Source organism: Artemia franciscana, chromosome 7 (genome assembly GCF_032884065.1).
Source record: "Artemia franciscana chromosome 7, ASM3288406v1, whole genome shotgun sequence".
NCBI classification, from domain to species: Eukaryota; Metazoa; Arthropoda; class Branchiopoda; order Anostraca; family Artemiidae; genus Artemia; species Artemia franciscana.
Genome location: NC_088869.1, coordinates 32913253 through 32935048, shown reverse-complemented (window position 1 = coordinate 32935048; position 21796 = coordinate 32913253). Strand labels below are relative to the sequence as shown.

At 36.5% G+C, this 21796-nt stretch overlaps 1 protein-coding gene across 3 annotated transcripts in view; it reads right to left on the bottom strand.

Annotated features, from left to right (window-relative positions):
- The window catches only part of LOC136029175 (galactose-3-O-sulfotransferase 3-like), a 38306-nt gene that overhangs the window by 7144 nt on the left and 9366 nt on the right, over positions 1-21796 (bottom strand). The gene's annotated exons all lie outside the window — the stretch shown is intronic.

The following is a 21796-nucleotide window of genomic DNA, read 5'->3' as shown; positions in this document are numbered from 1 at the left end:
CAGAGTCAGCATATCCGAGAAACCTACTGTAGAAGTTTCAAGCCCCTATCATAAAAATGGTTGAATTTTGTATTTTTGATAACGGGTGCGTATTTTTTTTGTTTTTTTTTTGTTTTTTTCCTCAGGGGTGATCGTATCGACCTAGTTGTCCTAGAATGTCGCAAGATGGTTCATTCTAACGTAAATTAAAAGTTATAGTGTCCTTTTTAAGTGACCAAAAAATCGGAGGGCACCGAGACCCCCTCCAACACACATTTTTCTCTAAGGTCACCGGATCAAAATTTTGAGATAGCCATTGTGTTTAACTTAGTCAAAAACCTAATAACTATGTCTTTGGGGATGACTAAATCCACCACAGTTCCCGGGGGAGGGGCAGCAACTTATAAACTTTGACCATTGTTAACACATAATAGTTGTTAATTATGAAGTGTACAGACGTTTCGGGGGGACTTTTTTTGTGTTGGGTTTTGGGTGGGTTGGGGGGGGGGGCAAGTTGAGTGGGAGGATCTTTCCATGAAGGGGTCGTAGGATTTTCTAGCATCATTTACAAAAAGACAATGAGAAAATTATTTTTTTTTCAACTGGAATAAGGGGGTTCATCTCTTCCACAATACCTTGCTCTTTACGCTAAAGTATTTTATATAACTCTAACTAGTTATTCTACGGCCTTTGTTATTCAAGGGTCATTCTGAAAGATTTGGGACAAAATTCAAGCTTTATTGTAAAGAACGAGGTATTGACGAGGGGGCAAACCCCCTCACAATAAAAATATACAATTATATAAGTTCGTTGCATAAGCTAATTCGTAAGGTACGAATGTATATTACTAACAAAAACGTTTGTAAAAAATAAAACAAATCTAGTTGTATTTTTAAGTAACCAAAAATTGGGAGGTAACTAGGCCTCCTCTCCCACCCCCTTTTTTTAGCGAAATCGTCCGATCAAAACTATGAGAAAACCATTTAGCTTGTAATTAACATAAAAATTGCTTCTCCAGACTAAACATCCGTATGATATATGGGTAGATTATTGCAAAATATATCGTGCGAAGAGTATGTTCCGGCAGAATATGCTTCAATCTTTTGAGGATGCCAACTCCAAGTGCAACTTTGGTGGAGATAATGTCGCTATGATGCTTCTACGATAGATTAGAATCAATATGGAAGCCGAGGTACCGCAGTGATATAGCTTGTAAAATAGGTTTTTCACCAAATAGAACTTTACTGAATACATCAACAGAATCACCCACTCCACAGAATGTCAGTAAAAATTTTTCTTTACATTCACACACAGCAAACTTAAACTTGTAAACATCTCTAATCTTTTGAGAGTAATATGAGCTTTAGCTATTAAATTATCTGCAGATTTTGCAAATTTTGTTAGAAATAATGTTAGTAATATATGTATCCTTTAGATAAACGTGCATCATGTTCACGTAAACTAAATAAAGTAAAGGGCCCAGCACAGACATTTTGCTAAATATAATATTAGATATCGTCGTATGAGTTTCTACACCAGGTAACTACTTTAACCCATGAAATACAAGGCTATCAAGCATGGACTCTTGATCATAATTATCAAGCTTTTTTTCTATTCGACCAATTCTCTCCTACAAATTTTCAGTTTGAAATCTCAGACTACCTAGTAGAGCCTGCTCAATTTTTGCAAACTATTAAATAAAAAAAACAAGTTTTTTCAACTGAAAGTAAGGAGTGACATCAAAACTTAAAACGCACAGAAATTACTTCGTATATGAAAGAGGCTGCTTCCTCATCAACGCCCCGCTCTTTACGCTAAAGTTTGACTCTTTCTCTCAATTCTTCTTTCTAAAACAGTAAAAAACTTTAGCGTAAAGAGCGGGGCGTTGATGAGGAAGCAGCCTCTTTCATATACGAAGTAATTTCTGTGCGTTTTAAGTTTTGATGTCACTCCTTACTTTCAGTTGAAAAAACTTGTTTTTTTTATTTAATTTCTGAACGTTTTTGAATCAATGCATGTTTTGATTTTGGCTCTCCGCAGAGGAATAATCAAAACGAAATTTGCATATTTTTTTTTTTTTGACTCAATGGCTTTCTCATAATTTTGATCGAATGATTTTGAGAAAAAAAGAGCGGGGGACGAAGTCTAGTTGCCCCCCGATTTTTTGGTTAATTAAAAAGGCAACTAGAACTTTTAATTTTTTACGAATCTTTTTATTGGTAAAAGATTTACGTAACTTATAAATTAGCTTACGTAAAGAACTTTTGTATTCTCATGTTTTTATTACATATATGAGGGGATTCGCCCCATCGTCAGTACCTCGCTCTTTACACTAAAGCTTAAATTTTATCCCAATTCATTAAGAATGACCCCCTGAATCACAAAAGCCGTAGAATAAGTAGTTGAAATTACCGAAAATACTTTAGCGTAAAGAGCGGGGTATTAGAAGGAGGTGAGCCCCTCATATGGGTAATAATTTCTGTTTGTTTTAAGTTTTATTGCTGTTCCTTACTTCCAGCTGAAAAAGCTTTTTCACTTTTATTTTTTAATTGTTTTTTTTAAATAATGCTAGTAAATCCTGCTCTCCCTTCATGGAAATTTTCTTCTCCCATTACAAATTCTCGAAGGAAAGTTCCCCCAGCATATCCCCCTCTTCTCAACCCCTCCCCCAAACCAAAAAAATCCTCCTGAAAACGCCTGTATACTTCCCAATAACCATTACTATATGTAAGCACAGGTCAAAGTTTGTAACTTGTTGCCCCTCCCACGGGGACTGTGGGGGAGTAAGTCGTCCCCAAAGACATAGTTATAAGGTTTTTCGACTACGCTGAATAAAATGGCTATCTCAGAATTTTGATCCGTTGACTTTGGGAAAATAATTAGCGTGGGAGGGGGCCTAGGTGCCCTCCAACTTTTTTGGTCACTTAAAAAGGGCACTAGAACTTTTCATTTCTGTTAGAATGAGCCCTCTTGCAACATTCTAGGACAACTGGGTCGATACGATCACCCCTGGGAAAAAAAAAAACAAAAAAAAAACAAAAAAACAAATAAACACGCATCCGTGATCTGCCTTCTGGCAAAAAATGCAAAATTCCACATTTTTGTAGATAGGAGCTCGAAACTTCTACAGTAGGGTTCTCTGATACGCTGAATCTGATGGTGTGATTTTCGTTAAGATTCTATGACTTTTAGGGGGCGTTTCCCCCTATTTTCTAAAATAACGCAAATTTTCTCAGGCTCGTAACTTTTGATGGGTAAGACTAAACTTGATGAAACTTATATATTTAAAACCAGCATTAAAATGCGATTCTTTTGATGTAGCTATTGGTATCAAAATTCCATTTTTTAGAGTTTTGGTTACTATTGAGCCGGGTCGCTCCTTACTACAGTTCGTTACCACGAACTGTTTGATGGATTAAACTCGAGCGTGGTTGAATCATAAACCTGGCTGATTATCAGTTCAGTACCTTCTTTTTTCAGTGAATTTGGATCATTGAACTTTTCAGTAACTGAAAGTAAATGAAAGTAAGGAGCAACATTAAAACTTAAAACGAACAGAAATTACTCCGTATATGATAGGGGCTTTTCCTCCTAACGCCCCGCTCTTTACGCTAAAGTTTGACTCTTTCTATTAACTTTATTTTTAAAACAGTAAGAAACTTTAGCGTAAAGAGTGGGGCGTTGAGGAGGAAAAGCCCCTTTCATATGCGAAGTAATTTCTGTTCGTTTTAAGCTTTAATGTTGCTCCTTACTTTCATTTAAAAAAGCTTGTTTTTTTTATTTAATTTCTGGACGTTTTTGAATTAATGCATGTTTTGATCTTGGCTCTCCGCACATAATAATTAAAGCGAAATTTGCATATGAATTAATTGCAATTAATCGGAATATTTTGAGAAAAAGGAGCGAGGGAGGAGGCCTAGTTGCACTCCAAGTTTTTGATCACTTAAAAAAGCAACTAGAACTTTTAATTTTTTACAAACGTTTTCATTGGCAAAAAATATACGTACTTACGAATGAACTTACGTAACGAACTTCTATATCCGTATGTTTTTATTGCGTATATGAGGGGTTCAACCCTGGTCGATACCTCGCTCTTTACATTAAAGCTTAGATTTTGTCCCAATTCCTTAAGAATGACCTCTGAATCACAAAGACCGTAGAATAAATAGTTGAAATTACTAAAAATACTTTAGCGTAAAGAGTGAGGTATAACGAGAAGGTAAACCCCTGATATGCATAATAATTTTTGTTTGTTTTAAGTTTTAATGTTGCTCCTTACTTTGAGTAGAAACAAACTTTTCATATTTATTTTTTCATTGTTTTTTCAAATAATGCTCGAAAATCCTGCGCCACCTTAATTGAAATTCACTTCCCCCATGAGAGGTTTCTCCATGGAAATATCCTCCCATGTAACCCTCCCCCCTCAAATCCCCCCTAAACCAAAAAAAAATCCCCCTGAAAACGTCTGTACACTTCCCAGTAACCATTGCTATATGTAAACACAGGTCAAAGTTTGTGACTTGCAGCCCCTCCCACGGGGACTGCGGGGGAGTGAGACGTCCCTAAATACATAGTTATTAGGTTTTTCGACGATGGTGAATAGAATGGCTATCGCAGAATTTTGATCCGGTGACTTTTGGGAAAAAATGAGTGTGGGAGGGGGAGTAGGTGCCCTCCAATTTTTTTGGTCACTTAAAAAGGGCACTAGAACTTTAAATTTCCATAAGAATTAGCCTTCTTGCGACATTCTAGGACCACTCAGTCGATAAGATCACCCCTGGAAAAAAAAAGGAAAAACAAACAAAAAAAAACAACAAATAAACACGCATCCGTGATCTGTCTTCTGGCAAAAAATGCGAAATTTCACATTTTTGTAGATAGGAGCTTGAAACTTCTACTTTATGGTTCTTTGATACGCTGAATCTGATGGTGTTAAGATTGTATGACTTTTAGGGGGTGTTTCCCCCTATTTTCTAAAATGAGGCAAATTTTCTCAGGCTCGTAACTTTCGATGGGTATAACTGGTCTTGATGAAACTTATATATTTAAAATCAGCATTAAAATGCGATTCTTTCGATGTAACTATTGGTATCAAAATTCCATTTTTTAGAGTTTCGGTTACTATTGAGCCGGGTCGCTCCTTACTACAGTTCGTTACCACGAACTGTTTGATTGGTTATATTTTCCAGCAGATGACTTCTTATTTTCTCCAGCTGGGCTTCAGTTGTAGCTAATTGTTCGTAAATCAGGGCGATACTTGAAGACACCGAGTTAGACGATAATTTATCTCTTGCTTCCAGGGCTTAAAAGGTCTTAGAAAAAGTTTCGTAAATTTCTGTGGCATTAGTAAGTTTTTGTGGCACTTTGTATTTACAAAGTGACATATAGTGATCGTAAATTCTGTCAGTCTGTCTGTCTGTCTTTCCCTGTTTTGCTAGTTTAGTCACTTCCAGATAAGCTAGGACGATGAAATTTGGCAGGCGTATCAGGAACCAGACTAGATTAAATTAGAAATAGTCGTTTTCCCAATTCGATCATCTGTGGGGAGTGGGGAGACGGTTAATTCAGAAAAAAAGACCGGTTTGAAACTTGGTGGAAAAAATGAGAACAAATCCTAGATACGTGATTGACATATTCGGAATGGGTCCGCTCTCTTTGGAGAAGTAGGGAGGGGGGTTAATTGTGAAAAATGAGAAAAATCTGTACCTGACAAGATTAAATTAGAAATAATCATTTATCCGACTCGACCGTCTGTAGGGGGGAGTGGAGGGACGGTTAATTCGAAAAAATGAGGTATTTTTAAGTTACGAAGGAGTGATCGAATCTTAATGAAATCTCATATTTAGAAGGATCTTGCAACTCAGATCTTTTATTTTAGATCTGACTGAATCCAGTTTCATTGGGGGGAGTTGTGGGGGCGGGACCAGAAATCTTGGAAAACGCTCAGAGTGAAGAGGTCAGGATGAAATTTGGTGGGAAGAATAAGCACACATCCAAGATACGTAACCGCCGTAACTGGACCAGATCCGCACTCTTTGGGAGAGTTGGGGGGAGGGTAACTTGGAAAAAATAGAAAAATGAGGTATTTGTAATTTATGGACGGGTGATAAGATCTTAATGAAACTTTATATTTAGAAGGATCTTGTGCTTCAGCACTCTTGTTACAAACCCTGACAAGATCTGGTGACAGTGGCCAGAGGCGGAGGGGGAAACCAAAAATCTTGGAAAATGATTAGAGTGAAGATATCGGGATAAAACTTGGTGGGTAGAATAAGCAAATATCGTAGATACGTGATTGACGTAACTGGACGGATCCACTCTCTTTGGGGGAGTTGGGGGGAAGGGTTAATTCCGACAAATTAGAAAAAATTAGATATTTTTAACTTAGGAAAGAGTCATCAGATATCAATGAAATTTGATGTTTGGAAGGATATCGTGTCTCATAGCTCTTATTTTAAATTCTGAACGGATCCGGTGATATTGGAGGGAAACTGGAAGGGGGAACCAAAAATTATGGGAAACGCATAGAGTGGGAGGATCGGAATGAAACTTGGTGGTAAAAACCATCGTAAGTCCTAGATATGAGATTGACGCAACTGGAACGGATCTGCTCTCTTCGGGAGAGTTGGGAGGAGGAGGGTTAATTCTGAAAAATAAAAAAATAAGGTATTTTCAACTTAATTCTAAAAAAAATACACAAAATTAGGTGTTTTAACTTATGAAAGAGCGATCGTACCTTAATGAAATTTCATATTTAGAAGGACCTCGAAACCCAGATCTCCCATTTTAAATCCCTACCAGATCCAGTGTCATTAGGGGGGGGGAAATATTGGAAAACGCTTAAAGCGGAGAGATCAGGATGAAACTTGGTGGAACGAATAAGCACACGTCCAAGATAGGTGACTGACATAACCGGCTCGGATCTGCTCTCTTTGGTGGAGTGGGGGGGGGGAAGTAATTCGGTAAAATTATAAAAAATGAGGTATTTGTAACTTCCGAACGGGTGTTCAGATCTTAATGAAATTTGATATCTAGAAGGATCTTGTGCTTTAAAACTCTCATTTTAAATCCCGACCAGATCCGATGACATTGAAGGGAGCTGGAGGGGGAAACCAGAATTCTTGGAAAACGTGAAAATCGAGGTATCTTACAAATGGGTGATAGGATCTTAATGAAACTTAATATATAGAAGAATCTTATGTCTCAGATAATCCATTTTCAATTCGAATTGGATCCAAGGATATAGAGGGTTGGAGGGAAAAACAGAAACCTTGGAAACCGGAAATCTTGGAAAACGCTTAGAGTGGAGAGATCGGAATGAAACTTGATGGGAAGAATAAGCACAAGCTTTAGATACGAGATTGACATTATTGGTATGGATCCGTTCTCTTTGGGGGAGCTGGAAGTTGTTAATTTGGAAAAATTAGAAAAATTGAAGTGTTTTTAACTTAAGAATGGGTGACCGGATCTTAATAAAATCTGATAATTAAAAAAAACTCATGTCTCAAAGCTCTTCTTTTAAATACCGACCAGATCTATTGACATTGGGGGGGGGGGAGTTGGAGGGGGAAACCAGAAAACTTGGAAAACGCTTATAAACGCCGTAGATACGTAATTGACGTAACCGGACTGGATCCGCTTTCCTTGGGGGACTTAGGTGGTGTGGTTCAGTGCTTTGGTGATTTTGGCGCTTCCGGACGTGCTAGGACGATGAAAATTGGTAGGCATGTCAGGGAGCTGCACTAATTGACTCTTTACAGTTGTTTTCCCCGATTTGACCATCTTGGGGGCTGAAGGGAGAGGAAAAATTAGAAAAATTGAGGTATTTTTAACTTACAAATGGGCGATCGGATCTTAATGAATTTTGATATTTAGAAGGACCTCGTGTCTCAGAGCTCTTGTTTTAAATCCCGACCGGCATTAAGCCTTTGATTTTTTTCTTAAAGCAAGCTATTGATTCTTAGAATTTTACTAGAGCTCATATCACATGAGCTCTTGGCTCTTGGCTCCTCTTGAGCTCGTCACAAGTGCCATATGAGCTCTTAGCTCTTGTTTTTGACGAATAGTATATAAATATAAGTAGATTCAAAAATTTATTAAATACCCCTAAGAGGTTTCCTTCCTCCCTTACCTGTATTTATGACCCCAGGGCAAGATTGCCCAATGTTTATTATGTACCTTCAGGAACATATGACTTTAACTCCGTAAAGCAAAGTATATGATTACCGCGGTTCCAAACCGGGGTAATCAGTCATTTATGAACGAGCCTATAAATCGTCAACTATATGAGATGTTGGGGAAAAACCAAAATATTCTAAGATACGGCACTATTGGGAATAAAATGAGATTCCGTGGAACTAAAATGGACGAATATCCTACAACTTTAGATAAAAAAAATAATGTTCGTATATTTTATAGGCGTTTCTTTACTTTTAAGAGCCAATAATGTTTAAAATAATGTGTTTTAAAGAATAACGTTCTTTTTTAAAAATAATATTCATACATTTTATAGGCCTAAAATCGCTATTTCTTTACCTTTAAAGGCCGATAATGTTTAAAATAATGTGTTTTTAAGAATGATGTTCTTTTTAAGAATAACTTTCTTTTTAAAAATAATGTTCATACATTTTAAAGGCCTACAATCAGTGTTTCTTTACTTTTAAAGGCCAATAATGTTTAAAATAATGTGTCTTTAAGAATATTGTTCTTTTTAAAAATAAAGTACATACACTTTATAGGCGTACAATCGGTGTTTCTTTACTTTTCAAGGCCAATAATGTTTAAAATGATGTGTTTTTAAGAATAATGTTCTTTTTAAGAATAATGTTCTTTTTAAAAATAACGTTCATACATTTTATAGGTCTACAATCGGTGTTTCTTTACTTTTAAAGGCCAATAATGTTTAAAATGATTTGTTTTTAAGAATAATGTTCTTTTTAAAAATAATGTTCATACATTTTATAGGTCTACAATCGGTGTTTCTTTACTTTTAAAGGCCAATAATGTTTAAAATGATATGTTTTTAAGAATGATGTTCTTTTTAAAAATAATGTTCATACATTTTATAGGCCTACAATCGGTGTTTCTTTACTTTTAAAGGCCAATAATTTTATCTGCTTTGTAACAGCTGTGTAACCTAACAAATTCCCATTCGTATGAGGTGTTAAAAATGATATTGCCTCAAGGTGTTGTTGCCAATTATACATGTTTTCAACTTCCTTTTAAATCTGGTCGTAATAATAAGGAGATGTCAACATTCTTAATGATATTCTGGCAAACCCCTTAAGGAGTGCTTAAGCCAATGAGAAAGGAGAAAATCTTGAATACTAAGAATTATTGCTAAAATCATCTCTTATAACTACAAACTTAAGAATCTTTGGGATTATTAATCAGTATAAGATCTACAAAATGACACAAAAATCAAGGCTGTATAATTAGTACAACTCTTTTAAATAGTAAAGGAAGGATATCTTAAATAGCGAATTTTAAAGGAAACTGATGATAATAAAAAAAAAAATTCCCGGCCAAAAATTTTGAAATCTTGTGGCAAATCGAGAGGCTACTTTACAATTCTCTACATCTTCTAAAAGTAATTTTATTACTACTTTTAAAAATTAGAGGTGTCCCCACTAATTAATTTTTTATGAAGCTCTAAAGAATAAAAATGCGAATTTGTTCGGCCTATTCATGTTAAAGCTTTCAATGAAGCCACAATAATTTTTTCATCAAAGAATCTGCTCGTGTCTGCTGTTATTACGCATTTCACTGTTATAGGAAAATAGCATTGGCTTCAAACCTCGGAGATCCACCTTAAAGGGATGGATGGTATAAATTTTTCAGTTGATGCTATGTCGTATCTTGGATTGCAATGACAGACCAATAGCTATCAGACGAATAAATGACTACAAGGGCTTAATATTTTTGACCATTGTAAAATGATATTTTGCTTTTTGTTCTTATGTTTAGCATTACAAGATCCTTGGCACTCCACTTTCTTATTGATAACAATAACGATTCTCTCAAAAAGAGAACAAACAAACAAGATTATATGTTTTAGCGTTCAGTATCAATTCAGTAGGAGGGGAGAATACAATTTTAATAGCATCAATCATTAATTTTTTAGTCAGCGTTTAATGGAATTCAAATGAGCCCTTAAAAATGACTAAGATATTGCAGTGTCCTAATAGCGGAGTAATAAAAGGAAATAATTATGTAATGGAAATATTTCCGTGGCTCATTCACCACCGAAGTATTTTAGTAAAAAAATTTTGTATGACGTTCCTTCTTAAAGCGCTTTAGTACAACAGTATAAAACATTTCCCGCAGAGATAAAAGCCTTTGGCCTTTTCTTTGCTGAAACCTACTTTAAGAACAAGCCACGGGGAATCAGGCAACGGAGTCACTTAAATATGACATCAGACTCCAAAAAAGCAGCTTTTCAACGGAAAAGTGTGTTTATTACCTTGTTAAAGATAAGTGTGTTAAACTATCTTGTATATGAAGTTGCAGTTTTAGTCAAAATTTGCATTAGTTTAATATTACCTTTTTTTAATATTAGCCAAACCTATAAAAATCACTTTGACATAACGATAACCTTTCAAATGAGCTCTTAAACATCTCTCTATGATATTTCAGTGCCCAACTAGTGTCAAAGAAATAAAAATGAAGAAGAGAAAAAGAGAAGGGTGCTTGCTTGTGCAAAAAAAAAAGTGAGATGAGTGACTGTAACATAAGATTTACGCCTATGGCAACTTCAATGGTGTAATTTTCATTCCAGCCAGACACCGTTTTTAAGGGGTTTCAGGCTACTTTTCGAAATTCACATAGCCTTGTTTCTTTTACCAGCAAGAATAGCTGAACCAACAACAACTATTCCTGAATCAGATTCAAATGGCAATTTGTCTTCATTTGAATGTTTTTTCCAAAACGTGTTTTAAGATCCTACGGGCTAGAGTTCGTTCTTCACCAGGTTGCATCCGATGCTGCAACCTCATAGAGCTCTGATAACCTCTTCTGTTTGGTATTGCGCTCAAACAGACTTACAAAATTAGGGACCTCGGCGGTCAGACTGGACACTGATATAGGAAAGGTAAAACAAGAACACTAGAATATTCAGTTGCGATCTTAAAACCATATTGTAAACAGTGATTTGATTTTTCCTTGTTGATAGGTAGTACACTTCTTCGTTTCTGCTTGTGTCTCGAAGATACAAGAATAAATTAGACGAGCAAGAAAAAAAAGCTTTCATTACCATGTTTTTAATATTTAGTAAAATTGGACAAAACTAACCAATCAATGGTTATTAAAGTCTTTCTCAGTAATTCATGTAAACAACCGTTTAGCTAAACGTTCCTTATTTAGAAAGTAGAGTTTTTCTGAAAATGGCCTCCTGATATATTCGTGTGTTCTTTTTTCTTGTAGTGTCCTATTTTTTTATCGTACTTTCGAATTTCAGCTTCAATTTTCTTTAAAAGTTCTTCATAGAATTGCGTCATTTTTCTTTTCTTTTCGCGGCTTCTTGCCGCATAAACATTTCTTTTTTCTCTTTTTTCTTTTTCTTTTGGATCCATTGATAACAAATCAAGAGAGGATTTTCTCTTTCGTCCCGTTTTCTTAGGCTTTTCCTTATCTTCCCTTACGGGAAAAGGGCAATTTTTTATTGTATTTATGCGGTTTTTACCGATCTCTGACTCTGCACTGTTACTAGGGAATTGTTCATCAGTCTTAACAATTCCAGCTATATTTCTTCTATTGGCGTTCGCAGACTTACCCTTTATGCTCATAACAGAGTTCTCAGTTAGGTTGTTTTTTCCTTGTTCTATTTTGAAATCACAGCCCCCCTTGGAATTATTTATATCATTGTTATGATATTGTGGTGCGTTAAACTCCTTAGGATTTTTAACTGTAGTTAAATGTTCTGAATCTGAGCTTGATGAACTACTACTATCATCACTCTCAGATTCCTTAGAACCCTCATCATCGTCACTAGAACTCTCAGAACTCGAAAAACTAAACTTTCTTTCTTGTCTTATTTTACGATTAAAATCTCCTTTAGAATTTTCCTTATCCTTTTTAAGTGGGTAATTTTCACTAAGGTTTGGTACGCTATTGCTTTCTGGATCAAGAATTGAAGAGTATTGAGCATAAGAATCACGCGGAGCATGCTCAGTGATAATACCCTTTTCCTTCGAGTTATCTTCATCTTCAGAGCTCAACGCCAAATCGTCCAATATATCTCCCGTGGTGAGTTTGTCATCGGCTGAGGTTTCTTTCAAGCTACCTTCATGAATTTCAGCTATATTTCTTCTATTGACGTTCGTAGACTTACCCTTTATCCTCATAACAGAGTTCTCAATTAGATTGTTTTTTTCTTGTTCCAGTTCAAAATCACAGTCCTCTTTGGAATTATTTATATCATTGTTATGATGTTTTGGTGCGTTAAACTCCTCAGGATTTTTAACTACAGTGTGCTCTGAATCAGAACTTGATGAACTACTATTATCGTCACTCTCAGAACCATTAGAACCCTCATCATCGTCACTAGAACTGTCATCATCGTCACTAGAACTCTCAGAACTAAACTTTCTTTCCTTTCTTATTTTAGGACTAAAATCTTCTTTAGAGTTTTCCTTAACCTTTTTAAGTGGGCAATTTTCTCCAGGGGTCGGTACGCTATTGCTTTCTGGATCAAGAATTGAAGAATATTGAACATAAGAATCATGCGGAGCATGCTCAGTGATACTACCCTTTTCCTTCGAGTTATCTTCATCTTCAGAGCTCAAAGCAAAATCGTACAATGTATCTCCAGTGGTGGGTTTGTCATCAGCTGAGGTTTCTTTCAATCTACCTTCATCAATTTCAGCTATATTTCCTCTATTGACGTTTACAGACTTACCCTTTATCCTCATAACGGAGTTCTCAGTTAGATTGTTTTTTTCTTGTTCCATTTTGAAATCACAGTCCTCTTTGGAATTATTTATATCATTGTTATGATATTGTGGTGCGTTAAACTCCTCGGGATTTTTAACTACAGTGTGCTCTGAATCAGAACTTGATGAAATACTATTATCATCACTCTCAGATACCTTAGAACCTTCATCATCGTCACTAGAACTGTCATCATCGTCACTAGAACTCTCAGAACTAAACTTTCTTTCTTTTCTTATTTTAGGACTGAAATCTTCTTTAGAATTTTCCTTATCCTTTTCAAGTGGGTAATTTTCTCCAGGGGTCGGCACGCTACTGCTTTCTGGATCAAAAATTGAAGAATATTGAACATAAGAATCACACGGAGCATGCTCAGTGATAATAACCTTTTCCTTTGAGTTATCTTCATCTTCAGAGCTCAAAGCCAAACCGTCCAATATATCTCCAGTGGTGGGATTGTCATCGGCTGAGGTTTCTTTCAAGCTACCTTTATCTTCAGGGCTCAAAGCTAAATCATTCAATAGACCTCCAGTGGTAGGGTTATCATCGAAACATCGATCCATTAGGGCAGTGAGAGGAATACTCTTTTCCTCTGTGAACTCATTCAAGATGTTTGACCCCTGAGTAGAAATCCTGGAAACAAAAGAAAACTCGCTGCTTTTATCATCTAACATACCCTTTATTTTTTCGGTTTGTAAATTAAAAGTTATTTCGGAAATAGTTTTATCCTTAAGCGATGCCTCTGCTACTCCGGATGGTTGAAAATCACAGTCTAATGTATTTTTGACACAACCGTCTTTAACAATACAATCGACTTCGTTATCTAGGGTCAGTGCACATAAATTATCTGACCGAAGTACTTCACTTTGAGGTTCACCTACGTCACTCAGGTCATCTACCGACCTCACTTTGAGGTTCTTTCTCTTTTTCAAATTTCCATTCTGCTTTAAGCATAAAATCTCTTCCGATGCTTTTCTTTTAGTTGAATTTCTTATAGATTCGTTTCTAATTATTGCTTCTTCTCCAGAAAGTGCACATAAATTATCTGACGGAAGTATTTCACTTTGAGGTTCGTCTACATTTAATTTATTTCTCTTGTTCAAATTTCCATTCTGCTTTAAGCATAAAATCGCTTCCGATACTTTTCTTTTAGTTGAGTTTCTTTTAGATTCATTTCTAATTATTGCTTCTTCTCCCAAAACAATTAGAACATTATTATCATTGTCGCGTGTTTTGACTAGTTCAGGATTGCTAGCCAAGTTTAATCCGTCATCATTAGAACAAAAAGTAGTGTTTGATCCACGCCTAGTAGCATCATCTTGATAGAAGTTATGGTTGGACCAATCATCGTATCGAAAATTTTGTTTGGCTAACAACATACTGGCCCCAACATCCAACATTTTATTTCCTGAAAAAAAGTCATCGCAACATTCGTTTCTATTCGATGCAGCTTTTTCTGGAATGATTACTACATTAGTGTTGTTCCTTGACTCTTTCCCATTATCAAACCCCTCAAAAAACTTGGTCTCATCAACACACGGCACATTTGTGCTTGGCGCATTAACGGTAATATTATTTTCAAGGACATCCTTTTCTGAAGAATTAGTAGCTGTTAAATTTTTTCCATTTTGTAAAATTTCAGTGGTCTTTTGGGTGTCTGTTTGGAAATTCATTTCCTTTAAGCAGCAATAGATTATGCAATATAATTTAAACTGAAATGCATTTTACCGGCTACAATAAGCTAATTGAAAATTTGATATTTGATAATAGTTGTTTCCCTTAGATTTTTTTTAATAGATCTGTGACAGCTGGTCACAATGTTTTTGAACTTTTTCTAATAACAGTTTAAGATCGTTAAGGAAAGAAGTTAAAGCATAATTGCTTTTTGCTTCTAATGACGTAATACCATGACATCACTGGGGTAACTGAATTATATCAAATGCTTTAACTTGCAGTGTCTAGAGAGAGTATGAAATATTAAAAAGAATATACATATATATATAAAAAATTTGTTGAAGTCAATTTTTCCTCCAGCAAGTGAAAGTCCATCACCGAATGACTTGATAACTTACTCACCAACGGCCTAACACTATTCATCGGTTGAAATAGCCTATTGTGATTATTTCTTTTCGTTTTAAATTTGACTTGACTGTTCATTTTAATTTCTGTGCGTTCTAGGTTTCAAATATTAATTTATCAAATATCTAGTTTATATTCAATCTTTTTTTAGATTATTTCGTTTCGTTTGAAAATTATCTCAATAATTATTTTAATTTCTGTTTTTAAAGGTTTCATTTATTCATTCCAAGTAGTATTAGTTATTTTTAAGTTTGAGTTGATTAATCTTCTTAATTTTCGTCCGTTTTTCCAACTTTTTTAGAAATTAAGCATAAAGTTTCACTTATTCATCCATATTCAATAATGTTCGTTTCAAGTTTGACTTTACCATGAGACTTTGGTTCTCATCGTTTTAGGTTTTAATATCTTTATTTTTTGTGCAAAATAATTCATTTTTTAATGTGCTTGCAATTACATTTATAGATGACACTGTTGTGTCATCTACAATATGACAATGTGATTTCTGGGAGTTTATTTGATGTCATTCGTTGGATATGACCAGGCCAGCAGAGTTTCTGACTCCTAATTTGGTTCATGATAGCGCATGAGCAGTGGAGGAGTTTACGGAGGTCTTCATTAAATACTTAGTCAATGTAGGTTATTCTTACTATGCCACGGAGGTAAAATGCGGGTACATTTGTTTCAAATGCGGAGATTCGGCGTTTGTTATCATTTTTAATTGACCAAGTTTCACTTGCACTTACAGCAACGGGAATTATGAGAGAGTTAAAGAGCCGGACCTTATTTTGATAGTGATATACGTTTCCATATTGATGATAGGCTCTTAAGGGTGCTGGTTGCTAGGCCAAGACTACAACTAGTCGATTTTGATTGATTGTTAGTAGTGGTTAAAAGAGTGGGCGAACGCCGACTATTCTACGAGAGCTCTCTGTTGATTCTGCCTCATTCGTTCGTTCTTATACATTCTACAGAGCATCATTCTAGTTCAGTACTGAACTAGATTTGATGGTGTAAACATCTAAACTACTCGGATTATATTTATTTTCACATTTTTAATCTCTGGTGACCTAAGTTGGTCGTTAGATTTAATTTTATTCTATTTTTTGAGGAGGTGACTTGGCTTTTTCACATACTTGGAACTAACCTGATTCCGTATCGGCTAACAATAACTATCTAATATATTATTATTTCGTAGCAGTGAAATTCTACTGAATGTGAAATTCAGTAGAAAGAAATCTAGTGATTTTTGAAATTGTGGAAGCAACTTTTATGCTGAGTTATGAAACTAGTTAAATTTATTTGGAAATGGTTTGGTCCCTGGACCTTGTGGTTAATTTGGAGGTAAAATTCTAGTTAATTGACTTCTTGCTCTCTCAGAAAGGGTTTAGGTTAGGAAAATGAAACTTTCAGGGATGAATCTACAGATTAAAGTATGTCCCGGGAAGGTATTTTGAAGCAACTACCTCCATTCCTTCTCCCTCTAGAGGGCCCTGACTTTTGATGACCTTTAAAAATATGTGTTTTACAAAAGTGAAACATTGCAAAATAGATCTTCTGCTTAATTGAAGTACAACAAAATTGTTTTCAGCTTCATAACTTTGCTCAATTCCATTTTATAATGTTTTAAAGATATGCAAATACATTTCCTAAATTTTTGAAAAAAAACATTGATATGGCTCAAAATTCTACTCAAATAACAGGAATTGTATTTTCAGAACTAAAGGCAGAGAAAAAGCAGCTAGTAACTGAAAATTAAGGTAAAATGTTGTTTTGTCAAAATTTCAATTATCAACCTGTCATGTAGGCAAATTTTAGGGCCCTCTAGAGGAAGAAGGAGTTGACGTGGGTACTTTAAAATACCTTCCCGGGACATACTTTAGCCTGTAGACCCATCCCTGAAAGTTTCATTTTCCTAACCTAAACCCTTTCTGAGATAGCAAGAAGTCAATTAACTAGAATTTTACCAATTTGGATACTGTGGTTAGTTGAGCAACAAGAAAACTTTTGCGACATGAACAGCAAGAGCTGCTGTTCATTTTTTTTAAAATCAATAAATTGAGGTTGTCATGTGTATAAAGCATTACTAAAAGATAAATTATTATGGATCCCTCGTACTTCCTTCGAACCTTCGAAAAAAATGTAGTTAAAGCAGTTACATCAATACTCTTTTGTATCGATTGACTAATAAACTAAAGCTATCATCATTAGGGACTACTAATTCATGAAATATATTATGATGTATTGCTGGTGCACCCCTCGCTATAAATGCGAGAACGAAGCTTCACGATTTGGCATTGCGAAATTCGTAAATTTGCCTTGGTGCCCTGTAAAACTGTTGAGTGAGCTAGTTCCTGGCGAGATCTGTCTTGTCTTTTCTTACATGGATATGAAAATTGCAAATATAATAAATGCAAATTTGCTAGATTTTGAAACTAATAAGGCTGCCTGCAGCTTCAACAAACAACATGTTATAAAGAAAGCCAAAACTACACTCAAAAGTTAGCCTGGTTGCAATATAGCCTCCTTCTGTACCTTCAAGTGTTTTGATGTAGAGGGTGAGCTAAAAGTTAAAGATGCGTTTGTTTCTTACTTTGATAATAGGCCTATTGGGAAAATACAGTCTCCTTTGTAAGTCGTTCTTATTCTGTAAATATTGGCACACGAGGGAGTACCTATTCTTGGTATCAATCACATTTATCTGGTCAATTCAGCTCGATTGATCCGCTCTCTTCTGACCCGTGAGTTTCGCATTCCGCAAGGATCTGCAATTTGGCCGATATTCTTTTTATTCTTTGTTAATGACCTCATAAACACGACTAAAAATCTATAACTACCACTTGCTGTCGTCTTTGTCAACCCGCATCCGTCACTAATTGTGAGAAGAGTTTGTCTTCCTGGATTAACTTATTGCTTTTACTGATGACAGTATAGTCCAGGACTTTTAGGGTTTGACCCGGACAAAATTGCAATATAAACGAAAATGGTACCAAAATGATCAGAAAAAAATTCTGTACAACATACTAAAAGTCCCCATAAATCCGAGTGGGGCGAGTACCCGAAAAACAGGGGAAAAAGGGGAAATGCGGGGGGAAATGGGAAAAATGCCGAACATGCCCAGAAAATAGTTTAAAGTGAGTTTTCTGGGGTTTTCACATACGCTGATTACGAAATTGACATCTAAAATTCAGTATAGAAAAAGAGTACTACGGAAAACGGGGGAACAGGGGAAAGAGGGGAGAAAAGAGAAGAATACAGGGTAGGTGTAGAAAGCGGTTTGAAAGATATTTTCTGGGGTATTCCTATCTGGTGATTACGAAATTGAGAAATAAAATGATATAAAAAAATCGATTAACATAAAACGGGGAAATGGGGGGGGGAGGGGAAAAGGGAAATATACAGAGTAGGGGTGGAAAGCATGTGGAAATGTGTTTTCTGGGGTTTTTCTATCTGCTGATCACGAAACTGACCCCTAAAATGAAGGAAAGAAAACAAGAACCATGAAAACCGAACAAAACTGGAGGAAACAACGGAAAAGGGGAAGGGAGGCCTGACTCCTGAGCCAGCTGCTAATGGCTAATAAGTAGGCCTAAGGACAAAATAACTCGCTTAAGTATCAAACTTGTACTTTCTTGAATCACAGACATTTCTTACAACCATTTGAATTACTAAACATAAAGAAAACAACCGCTTGGCAGTTATATATAAAATGGCTATTATATGTAAAATTTGCACTTTCGAAGGCAGTATAGTTGACTTGAAAAACACAGCATTGATATCACTAGTCGAGCTCCTCGTCTTCGACAATCTCGTTGTCCCTGTTCAAACAGTTGATACCCTGACATTCTCCGCACGCGAACGTACACGCTAATCCATTTTTCTTGCAGCTGCATCGCGAGTTCTCGCAGCCTGTCTTACAGTTGCATCTCACGACACTCAAAAGAGTCTGAGGTGCGGGCAACAAATGGGTCATCACAGGTGAGTATTTATGGTCTCTGAGGACCCAACCCCAGTCAGCCGGGTCGAGGTCAGCTGGTTCCCCTTTCCAACGGGATACCTGGAGGCGCACTCGCTGGGAGTGTAATGAAGCTGCAGCTTCGGTTGGCGGAAGCCTTTCAGGCTTAACAAACGCCGTAGTATTAGACGAAGAAACTTTTTCCAAGAAAATTCGATGTCGCAGCTTAGTGAGATCTTCGTTTGGTCGTGCTTTATACAAGCTGAGGAGAAGATATTCACCCGCTTTCACAAATTTATCTTTGGACGATGATTCATCCAGAAACACTTTGCATTTTTTTCTGAACACTTCGCTCTTCTTCAAAAGAGGTAGCACAGCTTGCTTTCCAAGTCCGAAAACTCGTGAGGTCGTGTCACATCCCAAGAGTGCGTGCCCTACCAGAAGCAGCCTGGATACTTCTCCCATTTTTTTTTGCACTTCGTTGAGGCACCAGAACCGTGTTATCGCTTCTTTTGCGTTCGTTGACGATTCGAAGTAAAGTGTTTTTGCATTAGGCGGGAGGTGATACAAGAGTAGAATCAGAAGGTCAGTGTCGTTGCCAAGAACTATTGTTTCAGAGTTTTCTGCTTTCGTTACGGTAGTCTTCACGATTAGATAGTCAGCATCGTCCTTCGCATGGACGACTTCAAATCCTTTGGCTCTGAGTTTTTCCCCGATGTAGCTTATAATTCGCTGTTTGTTCTGAGAGTTGCTCAAAAACTCTTCCTTCTTTTTCTGGAGCTTCATCCCTAAACTGAAATCGATCACTTGATGCTGGCTTCCCTTACACCGTCGGTTGTGCGTAGCATCTTTCGTGGTTCGACCAGCGCTGTATCCATCGAAGACAACAGTAGGGGAGGTACAGTGTCGAGTAACGAAACTAACATAGCTGTCACAGATTGAATCATAAGTATCACCAATCTTCCAAGGTACTTGCTGAAGCAGCCAACCTCCGTCAACTACAGTGACACGATCTGACACTGGCAGGTGGTGAATCGAGTCCGTATTCGCTTCTTTCCATATTGCTTTCGCTAGTGCTAGGTAGACTAGTCTACCTTGCTTCTCTTACTGGATGTCGAATTAGAACAGGGTATGTTGACGAACCCACGCGCTTGTCGATAACGGCGAGGAATACGGAATAATGTAATTTCAGTATTTTTCCGTATTTCTTTCTCGAATTTTTTTTTTTTGCCTTTTCCGAACCTATGGGGTAGCCGAACCTCTATAGATCTCCTGTATTTGTTCTCGAACTTTGTTTTAGATGTCAATTTTATAATCAGCAGATAGAAAAACCCTAGAAAACACATTTCCACATGCTTTCTACCCCTACCCTGTATATTTTCCTTTTTCCCCTCCCTCCCCCCCCCATTTCCCCGTTTTATGTTAATCGATTTTTGTATATCATTTTATATCTCAATTTCATAATCACCAGATAGGAATACCCCAGAAAATATCTTCCAAACCGCTTTCTACCCCTACCCTGTATTCTTCTCTTTTCTCCCCTCTTTCCCCTGTTCCCCCGTTTTCCGTAGTACTCTTTTTCTATACTGAATTTTAGATGTCAATTTCGTAATCAGCGTATGTGAAAACCCCAGAAAACTCACTTTAAACTATTTTCTGGGCATGTTCGGCATTTTTCCCATTTTCCCCCGCATTTCCCCCTTTTCCCCTGTTTTTCGGGTACTCGCCCCACTCGGATTTATGGGGACTTTTAGTATGTTGTACAGAATTTTTTTCTGATCATTTTGGTACCATTTTCGTTTATATTGCAATTTTGTCCGGGTTCGACCCTTTTTTGAGCTAAAAGTCCTGGACTAGTACTCTTTCCATAGCCGGTAGAACTGAGTCTGATTCCATTCAAAGATGATTTCGCTTTCTGAATGACTTATACAGTGGTTTGCTCTTAATTACTTTTCCTTAAATGTTTGAAAGTCATTTTTTCTCATTTTCGAAAGAGTTTCAAAGGCTTGCTCTGATTTAAATGATATAGACTTATCGAGAGGTTTCCTACGCAGACCTAAGGATCGATTACTATGCATCTTGCTCGATGGAAATCTTTCTTTCAAGCACTATATTAACCAGACCCCTCGGGATCCTTAGAAAACTTAATCACATATTTTCAGGTGGAATCCTTAGTATCCTATTTTATAGCCTAGTTCAGTCTTATGTTTCATATTGTTCTATTATTTGGATGTCGACTTTTTCCCTTGTCACTGAAGCCAGTTCAGAAAACTCTATGATAAAGCAATGACTCGTATATGGAACGCTAACCGTTACTTACTTCAACCCTTGCTTGACTTGAAATTTCTTTATTTTTTGCCTTGTACTTCTTTCTGTTTATTCAAGTTGCATGGTCACCTTTCTGCCGCCCTGTGTACTTCTATATCTTTTACTTTGCAGTAATCAAATAATCATTTCTGCACTTCCAGTAATTTAGACAAACCTTATACGCCATCACTACGGTCTGACTCCAACCCTCTGATAGCTTGTAACATGGCATGGAACACTCCAAGAGTCTGCACAGAGCTGCCATTCGTTTGGTGTCTTCAAAAACTACGTCCGAGAACTTCTCGCTAATAATTAAGTTTCCCTGGTTTTCCTTGGAGTTGATGTCTCCGGATACGATTTGTTGTTTAATTGAGCTGGTGGAATCATACACTACTCTCCTGACTAGCTCGTGATTTTTGGCATTGTTTAGGTTAGCGACTAGATTATGGATTTTTTTTTATGTGTGTGTGTATGTGGGTCATCTTGAAGGTGTAAATGCGTTATGCTAAAATGTTTCTTTGATGTATTTGTTTCATTCTGTTTCCCTTTTTT